At 44.0% G+C, this 11,490-nt stretch overlaps 1 long non-coding RNA gene across 3 annotated transcripts in view; it reads right to left on the bottom strand.

Annotated features, from left to right (window-relative positions):
• The window catches only part of LOC119821215, a 48,144-nt gene extending 37,234 nt beyond the window's left edge, over positions 1-10,910 (bottom strand). For all 3 annotated transcript variants that reach the window (XR_005286591.1, XR_005286594.1, XR_005286592.1), the window contains exon 1: positions 10,816-10,910. This is a non-coding gene — a long non-coding RNA (uncharacterized LOC119821215). The remainder of the gene's footprint in view (positions 1-10,815) is intronic.
• Between the last annotated feature and the right edge of the window lie 580 nt (positions 10,911-11,490).

Here is an 11,490-nt window from a genome sequence, read left to right as displayed (position 1 = left end):
ATCACAGCAATAGGATCCCTAAGACAATCCCCAACCCCTAAAACAGTCATTCTTGACTTCGGAAATCCACCCTAAACAAAGACTACGACACTCCTGATTCCAGAAGCGTGTTGTCCATCCTGAAAATGCATCCAAAGCATCAGAGTTCCCATGCCATATTCTAGCACGGTGGGAAGGAAAGGAAAGGAAGTGAGACAGAATTCGACCAGTGAAATAGGAACCAGAGTGAACTGTTCCAGATGCATGTTAGTGGGGGAGAGGAAAGGAAGAACACGACTTTTCTGAGAATAATAACAAACTGACTTTCAAAGTTTAACCCACGAAAGCTAAAGATAAGAAAGGTCAGAGAAAACACTGATTATCCAGGGAAGAGGTCAGCTGCCTTCTGGGTAAAATTTACAAGTCAAGTTCCCAAAGACAGAAAACAGTTCAACGGAAGATAAGAAGCAAGGACACAGACAAATACAGCAGCAGTGTTCTCAAAAATGTCAGCCAACAGCAGCAGATTCGAGCTCGCTAAATAAAAGCCATTTGTTGCTAAAGGTTTCTGCGTATAGTCACACCACCATCCAAGTCTCTGTTTGCAGGAAGGTAGGTAACGGACTGTAGCACAACCATTCTCTTAAGCACAGACAGGTAAGTGATCAGGACCCAGCATCCCAAGATGCTCCTGCTTCTCTCTTAAGGAGATGAACAGGAGAATCCTCAGAGAAAGTGAATGTTTCCAATGGGACCTCCATCCTCCCCAGTCAGGAAAAGACAGAGGCTCTAGGACTCAAAGTTCTACTAATGCTTCTCTCTGGCAAAGTCAACAGACAGTGTCACGCAATGGCAGGTATTGGAGAAGAACCACAGATCCATCTGTGACCAGACCCTTAAGATAGGCTCCCTAGTGACCCAATTTAGAAAGAACCAGAGGCCATTTGGTTGCACGGCACCAGAACGTATAGACAATTTCTGGTTAGCGGCCTTCCAGGCAAAAAAAACGAGGCAGTGCATCTTCTCTGCTGCTTCGCCAAGCTCAAAGCCACCCAAGTGAAACGCGGCTCCTTCTTCTCCCACCTCTGTATCCCTCTACTGCCGGCTTCTATTTTCAGTGCAGCATCGTTTACCACAGCCAGGATGGGCAAACATCCTAGGTGTCCATCAACAACAGGTAGACAAAGAAGCTGTGATCAGTTCAGACAACGGAATATTACTCAGCCGAGAAAAGAAGATTCTGCTAGTTGCCACTATGCGGACGAACCTGGAGGACTTTATGCGAAGCGAAATCAGCCAAGCACAGAAAGAAGACATATTTCACTTACATGTGAAATCTAAAACAAAATGCCAAACACGTAGAGGTAAAGAATGATAGTGATTCCCATGGTGGAGGGGAAGAAAAGAAATGAAGAGATGTCCAGAATACAAAGTAGCAGGCATCTGGAATTATAAGATAAACAAGTAGAAGGATGGAGAACAGTAATAATTGCATTATTAACAGGGTATTGTATTCAGAGATTTCACTAAATGACATAGCTTCTCTAGACATGGAAGAGGGAAATGAATGTGTCAGATGGTGACTATGCTAAATTCATTTTATTACGTAATTCATCTTATATATATGCAAAATTCATTTTGTTATATACATGTGTATTTTACAGCATACTGTATATGTTAAATATACACAATACAGTGCACTTTCAAAGGATGTTTGTTTCACCGTTGTTTATAGACCAAAAAGAAGAATCTCATATTTTGCAAATACTTCCTAACAATGCTTGGATTGTGCTCCATCCAAACAATGGAATCCTATCCAGTCTTTAAGAGATGTAGAAGGAAATGCAGTCATGGTTATGGTCACTATTACTAGCCCTAGAAAGCCCTTACTCTTGGCTAAGCAGTGCTGTTAGTACTCGGCAAATGTTCACCCGGATACTCACAATTATGTGAAATAGGTGCCATTAGTGCCCCCAATGAAGGCTCTGTAATTTATTTCAATTAAAGGACATGCTCAAGAGTCAAATAACAACAGCCAAGATTCAAATGCAGAAGAGCTAGCGTCAGAGTCCACTCTGCGAGCTGTTACATAACAAAAGCAAATGTTAATCATTTATTATTATGGGAGAAAACAGGCTTCAAAAACAGGTTGAACACATGACACATGCGCATGAACCTACACACACATTTTCCTGCACATGCAAACACACATGCACATACCCACACATGCCACATACACATTAACAAATAAGTTAAAATAGTTTGAAAAGCCTAATTCCCATTGTATAGCAAACATTTTAAAAAATATGGTTATACAAAGATGGATTATTGCAAGGCTACATAATCATGCTGTAAGATTAATAATAGTACCTCTAAGCAGTTGCAATTAAATAGTTATTTCTTTATAATTTTCTACACTCCCTACCTTTTTCATAATAAAATTTATGGCAATTTAATGAGGACATCGTTTTTGAGACAAAATTAATTATGTGGGTGGAATAAGCTCAGCACACGTGATCTTTGTATGGGGCGTTTGGTTGAGAAATGTGAAGAGAGTATCACACCGTAAAAAAGCTTTCAAAGGACATGTCCAGGCCACATGAGGACCATTTTGCCTCAGGAGAAAATAAACTTTAAATCCATTAGTGCATGAACACAGAGGCCAGGAGGTGAACTCTGTGAGTACCAGGTAGATGTCAGACTGTTGGCTCAGGCAGGAACCCCTAGCTTCCCAAATCTCACCCTTCAGAATGTTGGTAGAGGTCAATGATGGAGACATTATGCTATGCATGGAAAGTCAAGTTCAGTAACTGGGTAGCCCGTACAGAAAATGTCCTCGGCAACTCTGGAACAAGTTTCCAAATTATTTAAAATTTACTCCTAGAATGTTCTGGCAATAGCAAGAGGACACTGGAATAGATTTTTATTTTCTGTGCACACAAGACTTTGCTAAGAAAGAAAAGGTGGGGAGGGCTGCTGATGCTCATTATTGCAGGATTTTTGTGTGCGTGACTTGTAGAGGGTGTCCCACATTCACTGTAATGAAGAAGAATCTGCCACAGGCAATGTTGTGCGTGAGTAGCTCTCTTTTTCCAGGCTACACCCTCCAAAAGGGCTGGGCCACATTTAGTGCCTCCACATAAGCGCCTGTGGAGACCTGTTTTGGACTTTCCGCCCAGCCTGGAGTTCCTGAAAGAAGCTATTAGTTCTTTTAGCCCCACCTTCCCAAGACCTAACTGTGATTCACGTCTAGCGGAGAGGGCTGGTCATTCAAACAACATGCTTTCCTGACCTTTCCCCAGGCTGGTCCCAGAGCACAGAAAAGCCCCTGTGAGCTGGCGGCACTCCCTTCAGCCCCCACCCTCATTCCCAAAGGAGCTTCAGCAGGCTTCTCACCATCCCACTGCCTGCCTTTGTCTCGTTGCCGAGACGCTAGATACCTCACGGGGGCAGCTCAGAGCAGGACTCTTCCTGAGCACAAAAATAGTGCTTAGATTTAAAACTCAGCCAGCCAGCAAACAAAGAACCTGCTCAAAATATCTCCAGCTCGTGTTGAAAACAAACTTAGGTTTTTATAGATTCTCACAACCTCCGTTGCACTCTCAAAGCAATTTTCGGGACTCTAAAGAGGGCAGGTCGAACATGTTCCCGGGTATTTAAACTAAAGGGAAGTATAAGGTGCCAGCTGCCAGAGTCCTCAGAGCTGGCTGCTCAGCTGCAGGGTAGCAAAGCTTTCTTTGAAGCAGGCCCCCCGGGCTGGACCTTAAAGATGGGCTGGATTTCCACAGACCAAGTTAGGAAGGGAGGCAAGAGAAATGAGAAAGAGGGAGAGAGAGAGAGAGAGAGAGAGAGAGAGAGAGAGAGAGAGAGAGAGAGAGAGAGAGAGAGACAGAGACAGACAGAGACAGAGAGACAGAGACAGAGAGAGACAGAGAGAGACAGAGAAAGGATAATAAAATTTGGAGTTGTGAAAGAATGAATCTTTGGGTAGCAGAAAAATCCTATTCCCATAATAGAGGAATTCTGTAGCCACAGAAAACAAAGATTCACTAAGTCTAATATGCCATGAATTTGTTGTAAGATGTACTCAATTGTTTCAAATGTCTTTTTACATAAAAATATGCACCTCAGAATTGATGAAATCACCTATGGGGGACATTATATAATAAAGCTCTCAAAAACCGGGGGAGGGGGGGAGGGAAGGATAGATAGTAAACACACACACACACACACACACACACACACAAACAAAACAAAAAAAAAAACAGGAAGGCTCCAAAGGCTTCTAAGCAGGGGTGTTGCTTTAAATGAGGCCCGGCATGGGATATCTTGTGCTAGAATCTGCATATTAGGATAGGTGGAGGGAGCTGAAGGAACACAGGGAAAAGAAGAGTCAGATACCAGACAACATCACAGGCAAAGTGACTAAACGAGAGATCGAAGATAGAATGAAGGATTTTGTGTCCTTGGTGTATATTTTTTTTTTCTCCTAACCAAGCTTCCTTTCTTTCTGCCATGGTCTTGCTATGCAATCCAGACTGACCGTGAACTTCAATCCTTCTGCCGCCTCCTCCTGGATGCTGAGATAAAAGGCATGCGCTTGCCAGAACCTGTTCATCTCCTAGTCTTTTACTTCATAGTGCTAGAGAAACTAGAAATTAGAAAATAGAAAATTCTTTTTCTTCCTCTTTGTAGCCATCAAAGCAAACAAGTACGAAAACAGCCAAACACTTTAAGAAGTATTATAAAGACACAGTAACAGTGAGATCTACATCTGACCTCCAACACTGTAAAAAGTAAAATCTGATGCCCATCTTTAGAATGCTAACGTTTGCCCTGATATGTTTTAGCCTTTATTTTTGTCAAAGTTACCTTTGTCCATTCGCAGACAGAACGGAAGTTGCCTTTTCCCTCCTCTGCCCACATCCTCACTCCTACCCTATTCAAAATTTTGGCGGTATCACATCTAGAGTTTTATTTGGGTGTTAGATTCATGGACATTTTGTACCTAGTGATGGTTGCTGTTTGTGCTCTGCAAAAACATTCCAAATTAGTAGGGAGTAATCAGAAGCCAGCAAAACCACTGGAAACCACAGGGACTCCTTCCCACCCCACCCACCTTTGCTGACCTTCATTTCATGGCTGTGCTAATTCCTAAGGACCTAAATTAAAATTGCTTCAAATTTTAACTCTGTTGCAAGTATGACTGCCCTAAACTTCATTTCGATTTTGCTGCTCTTAAGTTTCCATGCTTTCCATTGTTCCCTGGGGATGTATGTACGGTTCTAGGATAAAATGCTCCACCCCCGTTCCTTAGAAAAATGCAGAAGGAACAGAGAAGTACATGTTTGGAAGAGAAAGGCTACTGCTGAGCACAGAGTAGCAGAAGTCACTAGGGCTCCTGAGTTTGGAAAAACAGTGGTTTAGGGGTCAGATGCATGGTTAGCACTAAACCAAGAGGAAAGATGAGCTGAATCAACTGGTAGAATCCTTGGCGGAATATTATTGAAATTTTTATGAATACAGCTAGAAGAAAAACTGAAACTGTAGGGTTTTACAATAGGTGGCTTTGATAGACACCTTTTGTTCCTCCAGAATGACTTATTATCCTCTGCTCTGGTCCCCCAAGAGACGCTTAGGCTCAGCTTCAACACCCCGGCTTTCTACCTTAGTACTGGTTCACTGAGGAACCCCTGGGTGGAGATGAGGGGTGCTATGGAAAGCAGAGGTGAGGGAGCCCTGAGTATCTATTCTCCAGTTCTCTTGCTGCTGCCGTGCCCAGTACCGGGTGCGTCCATCTTCCAAAGGTCAATAGTCTTGTCAGGAACTTTCTTTAGACAGTTTCTCGGTTCTGGTAAAATCTTCCAGTCCCACGCCAAATTATGGGCTAGCAGAAGCCTTTGTCACTAAACCCAGTTACTACATGACCTCTTCCTAATTTCTGTAGACAATGCCATGGCTTACAAACAACGAGTTGTTAACTCCTGTCAACTGCGCAGGTGGGGTGCTGCAACTCTCTGCGGACCGATACTGAGCCCTGAGACAGAACAGACATAGAGATCCCTGAAACTAGAAGAGTGAAGGAAGAAAACAAATGCAGAAAGACACCGTGGACAAAAGACTGTGGAGTAAGCCAACATCTGACCATTTTGAAGTTGTATTTGAGTGGCCAAAGGGAACCTATTGGACTGAATGATTGAGGGGAAGTAGGCCTTTTCTATGCAAAGAGCGGACATTTCCTTTACCCGGTCCCCACGTGGGGAACAAAATGAGAGTAGGACCCTTGGGGGTGGGGATTTTTGTCTCCTTTTGGCTTACGGACCCGTTCAGTGCTGTACTTGGAAGTATAGAGAAGTCTGAATGAGGCTCAAATCGGGGCTGAGCTGTTCCAACCTTCTGTTTTTGTCAGGAATGGTAACAGAGGAAGCAGCAGCCAGAGAAAGAAACAAGCATATTTTGGTAAGCAACTCCGGGTAAAGAACCCATAGGTCAAAAAGGTATTATGTTTGTTGTGTTCCTTTCCCTTCTTCTTCTTCTTCTTCTTCTTCTTCTTCTTCTTCTTCTTCTTCCTCTTCTTTTCTTTTTTCAGTTTTTGGAGGCAGGTTTCTCTGTGTAGACCTGGCTATTTTGGAACTCACTCTGTAGACCAGGCTGGCCTTGAACTCGGAGTTCTGCCTCCAGAGCGTTGGGATTAAAGGCCTGAGCCAACACAGCCACTTTTGTGTCTGTTTGCCTTCCAGCTCCACCCAAAAGCATCTGCATTGTCAAGATGCTCTCTCTGGACCAAAGGAAAAGGTTCATTTTCCTAAAATGAAGTGAGCATCAATAGAGAGAAATGAGTCTTTGATGGACTGCATTCCCTAGTGTCAAAGGCTGAGAAGGCCAAAGGGAAGGAAAGAATGGGAGAGCTCTGACTTGGAGTAAGGCCGTAACGCTTCCGACCTAGTTGGCAGCATGCTGAGAGAGAAAATGAGAGGGCTGATAGCAGAGAATGCTGTGATGATTTTGGTATGAACAGAAGGATGTTTTTCACTAACAAAAACTGAAAAGCTGGGTATATAAAGATTACAGAAGTCGGTTCTAAAGGGTTAGATAAAATGTGTCTGGCAAATTGGAAGGAATTTATCGGTAGAATCTGAAACACGTACCTGATCTTTTGAGAATGTTACTGGAAAAACCAGGCCTTCCTTCCTCCCACAGAATTCCTTGGAACTGCCAGTTGGGGTTGGAAGGCATGATTCAGTGGGAATCTGTAGGTGTTTGGTTTCAGTTAGACCCCGCCAATCATTTCCCAAATATAATTCGTGGGTACTTCAAGACTTGATGTGTTATCAAGGTTCCTATTTTGGAATCTTATAAGGAGCCAAATCAACTCTCACTGGTCATATGAGCCTCGAAGGTTTACCAGGAACTTGCCCTCCACACTGGCAAGAGAAGAGCCCCATGTGCCCAAGGAAAGAACATCACCTGACGTCTCTAATGCGACGTGGAATTTCGGTTTGGCTTAGATGAGCAGTAATCCCAGGCACCATCCAAAAATATTGCTGCACATTATTAACTGGATCAGATACATTCCCGTAAATCTTTTGCGGCAGTTCAAGGAGATAAATTACTAAGCAATAAATAAATAAATGCTGACTCTCATACAAAGAATAAATTCTTCTGTCTTTGGAAAGTGTTAGTTAAAATTTAGGGGTCAGACTAGCCTGGTATTTTAAAGTCATATCTTGAAAGTTGAAGTCATAGAGTCTTGGGACAGGAGAGGGCTCAGTGGGTAAGAGAACTACTCTGAATTCAAATCACCAGAGAGAGAGAGACACAGAGAGAGAGAATCTAGGCATGCCAGCGTGCACCTGTCACTCCTCCACTGCTATGAAAGACAGAGACAGGATGATCTTTAGAGCTTGTAGGCTACCAGTAAGGCTCCAGGTTGAGAGAGAGGAAAGGAGGTGGAGAGAGAACACTTGACATCTTTCTCTGGCTTCTGCACACAGGCATGCATGCCCGTACATATGTGAACATGCATCACACCACACACACACCCCTAAGGCCTAGAGACTGAATAGAAATTATCCTGTGAACCAAATATTTCTTTTTTTTTTCTTTTTCTTTTCTTTTTTTTTTTTTTTTTGGTTTTTCGAGACAGGGCTTCCCTGTAGTTTCTAGAGCCTGTCCTGGAACTAGCTCTTGTAGACCAGGCTGGCCTCGAACTCAGAGATCCGCCTGTCTCTGCCTCCCGAGTGCTGGGATTAAAGGCTTGTGCCACCACCGCCAGGCCCAAATATTTCTTAATATGAAGTCTGAAGTATTCCCCCCATGTGTTACAACCAATTATATAAAATTGAGTTTTTTTAAAAAAAAAAAACCTTCTACTTTAGAGCTGTTCTGTATTTCTGCAGACATGATACTCACCCTCTTCACCGGAATTCATGATCCCTGAACCTTTTCCAACGGGAAGAAAATAAGATTGCACAAAGTTCTGCCTAATCTATCCCTATTACCATCTAATCAAAGATTTCATCTGCCTCGCTTCCTGCTGCCCCACCTCCCTGTCCCTCTTTGAACTTTCTAATTAAACCTGAAGTCATCTTTTCCTAAAGCATGTGACCTGGGCGGTATAATGTCAGGGACCAGGGCTGAACTATTCTAGACACAGGGTGTTAGCAGCCAAGGGCTGACTTCTTGGACTGGGCTGTCTAGGGTTCCCTGAGGACTTGCTCCATGGCAACCACGCCACTTGGATTGCAACAGCTTTGCAACTGAGTTACAACACGACAAGAGTTATGATGGTGAGCTCATCGGCTGGGTGTGCATTTGGACACACGACCTTAGTTATGCTACTCTAAACAACGACTCCGGGAAAGGGAAAGGATCTCGGCTCTGATTCACTCTGTTCTACCACAGTTATGGTTGTAATGCCATGACAGACAGCAGGCAGCCAGCGTGACCCGATCAAGCGGATAATCATAGCACGTGGTATTTGTGCCCTACCGCCTTTGGCTGGCACTGCGTGAGCGCGTTAGCTGTGTGTCACTCAGGCCCCATACAATAATGTCCTAAGTGACAAGGTGACAAGGCCAAAGCAAAGCAAGAAAATCCAACCCGAAGCGTGAGTCGTTGAACTATGATAGCTAAATTGGAGCGGGCTTTATGCCAGTTTGCTCAGGAATAAAGTAATAGTTTCTGGGAAAGTAGACAGATGTTTTACTATATCACAAATTACAAATTTGGAAAAGTTACTGTCTTAGTCACGGTTTCTATTGAAGTGACACGATGACCACAGCCATATAAGTTTTCTTATAAGGGAAACATTTGGTTGGGGTGGCTCGCTTACAGTTCAGAGGTGCAGTCCATTACCATCATGGTGGGACATGGCAGCGTTCAGGCACACAGGGTGCTGGAGAAGACGCTGAGAGTCCTACATCTTGTAGGCAACAGGAAGTGGTCTCAAACACCAGGTGGTACCTTGACCATATATGAGACCTTAAAACTCACCTCCACAGTGACACACTTCCTCCAACAAGACCACACCTCCTAGTAGTGTGACTCCTTATGAGATTATGGGGCCAATTACATTCAGACTACCACAGTTAGTCAAGCATTCAATGTATAGATCCTCAGGATGGCAGGACAATGTGAGGCTGGGTATACGCCTGACTTCTGACACCTTAGACTTCCCTTCAGGTCTTTCCAGAATAAATCTTGGCAGTGTTGGCTTCTTCACTTAAAGGGATTATCTTAACTGGGTTTGAGATCAATTATACAGCAACGTGGCCAAAGGCAGTAACTCTGTGCTACTGAACAAACATCTAAAAGAAACAACCAGGGCTGGAGCTATGGCTCAGGGGTTAAGAGCACTTGTTGCTCTTGCAGAGGATCCAGGTTCAGTTTCAGCACCCACATGGCAGCTCACAACTGTCTGTAACTCCAGTTCCAAGGGATTCAACATCCCCTCTGGCCTCCGTGGGCATCGGGCACACATGTGGTACACACACACAGCAAGTAATAAAAAAAAAAAAGAAAGAAAATAAAGAAAAGGAGGAACACAACAGAGCCAGGGAACTAGACTTGGTAGAACACACTTCTAACACCAGCACTCAGAAGGTGGAGGCAGGAGGATCAAGAGTTCAAAATCACCCTACACTATATAGCTCAAGGCCAGCTTGGGCTATAGGAGACTCTGTCTCCAAGGGACTAAGAAAAATAATAAGGAGGAGGAAGAGCAGGAGGATAAATAAGGAAAGAAACAAGGAAACAGGACAAACCAAGTGGACTCAGCTTTAGAGCCGAGGGACACTATGGCTATTGTGTGTCATTCAGACTGTATTTGGTCCTGTCTGCTCTGGAGCCGGAGTCAGTGAGATGAAACTTTTTTTTGCTGTTTACAACTATGTGACTTTTGACTCTTGAGAAATGTTTCTGTATGAGCAGAGACCTCTGCTCCCTCTGCTAAGGTAAGTTCATTTCATTAATGCCATGGTTGCCCTTTCTAGAGTGCATGGAGGCAAATAGCAACTAGTTAGACAGGTGCCGAGAAGGTCAAACATAAAATCCCCACATGACTAAACAATTCCACGCTACTTTAAAAAAATCAAAAGCAAGTGAGTATTGACAGAAAGATCGAATTTCAAGGTTATGCACAGCTACGAAGCAAGTTTGAGGTGAACCTGGGTTACATGATAGCCTGTCTCAAAGCACTAAGAAGGGAGGCGTGCCTGAGAGGAGGAACAAGAAGAGGAAGAGGAGGAAGCTTTTCTCCAGAAGCAGGGACTTGATAAACTCTGAAATGACAGCCCCTTTCTTTGACATTGGGGTGGGAAGAATAGGTGAGGATACCTGTAGCCATCTCCCCAGAACCGCATCTCACACAATCCCTTCATGAGAGACGCCTCCAGGCTGCCACAGCTCCTCAGCTTTCTGGGAGACTCCTGGGGCATTTTCCTCTCCCACCCATGGGACTTTGCCCCCTGTGTTTACCACAGAAGTGGCAGAACCATAAACCTGGCACTGGAGTTTGTCAAGAGGAATCGACACGTCGGCCACCTCTTCAATAGACAGTGCTGAGTGACACTGTGCTTAGAGCAAAGACATGCAAGTCTACAGAAAGGCTACTCTCTTCCTCATCATTCGTGAATCAGAACACTGCCAGCCTCTTAGGCAGATTGGACCCAGTGGAGAACCATAAAAGGGGTATGCCTGTTTGTGTGCCCACGTGGCATTCCTTAGAGATCTTAATAAGAAACGGAAGCTGTTTATCTACTTCCCAGCTGCTGGCAAGATTTGTTCATGGAACTTTCAGAGTAAATATCTCTCTGTAGCTGACAAGGGGAGGGGGAGAATCAATCCCCTGGCTGATTAGAAGAATAGAGATACTGACTGTGATGGTCCTTCTAATGATCCCTGAAGAGGAAGTAAAAACCCTCTTCCTCAAACAGTCTTTGCTAAGGAACTCCTGTTTGGCTGGCAGGAAAGACCTCTGTTACCCGGCCCCAGCCTTAGGCCTGCCCAGAA

This window comes from Arvicola amphibius, chromosome 1 (assembly GCF_903992535.2).
Source record: "Arvicola amphibius chromosome 1, mArvAmp1.2, whole genome shotgun sequence".
Lineage (NCBI taxonomy): Eukaryota > Metazoa > Chordata > Mammalia > Rodentia > Cricetidae > Arvicola > Arvicola amphibius.
This window is presented reverse-complemented; position numbering and strand designations above follow the sequence as displayed.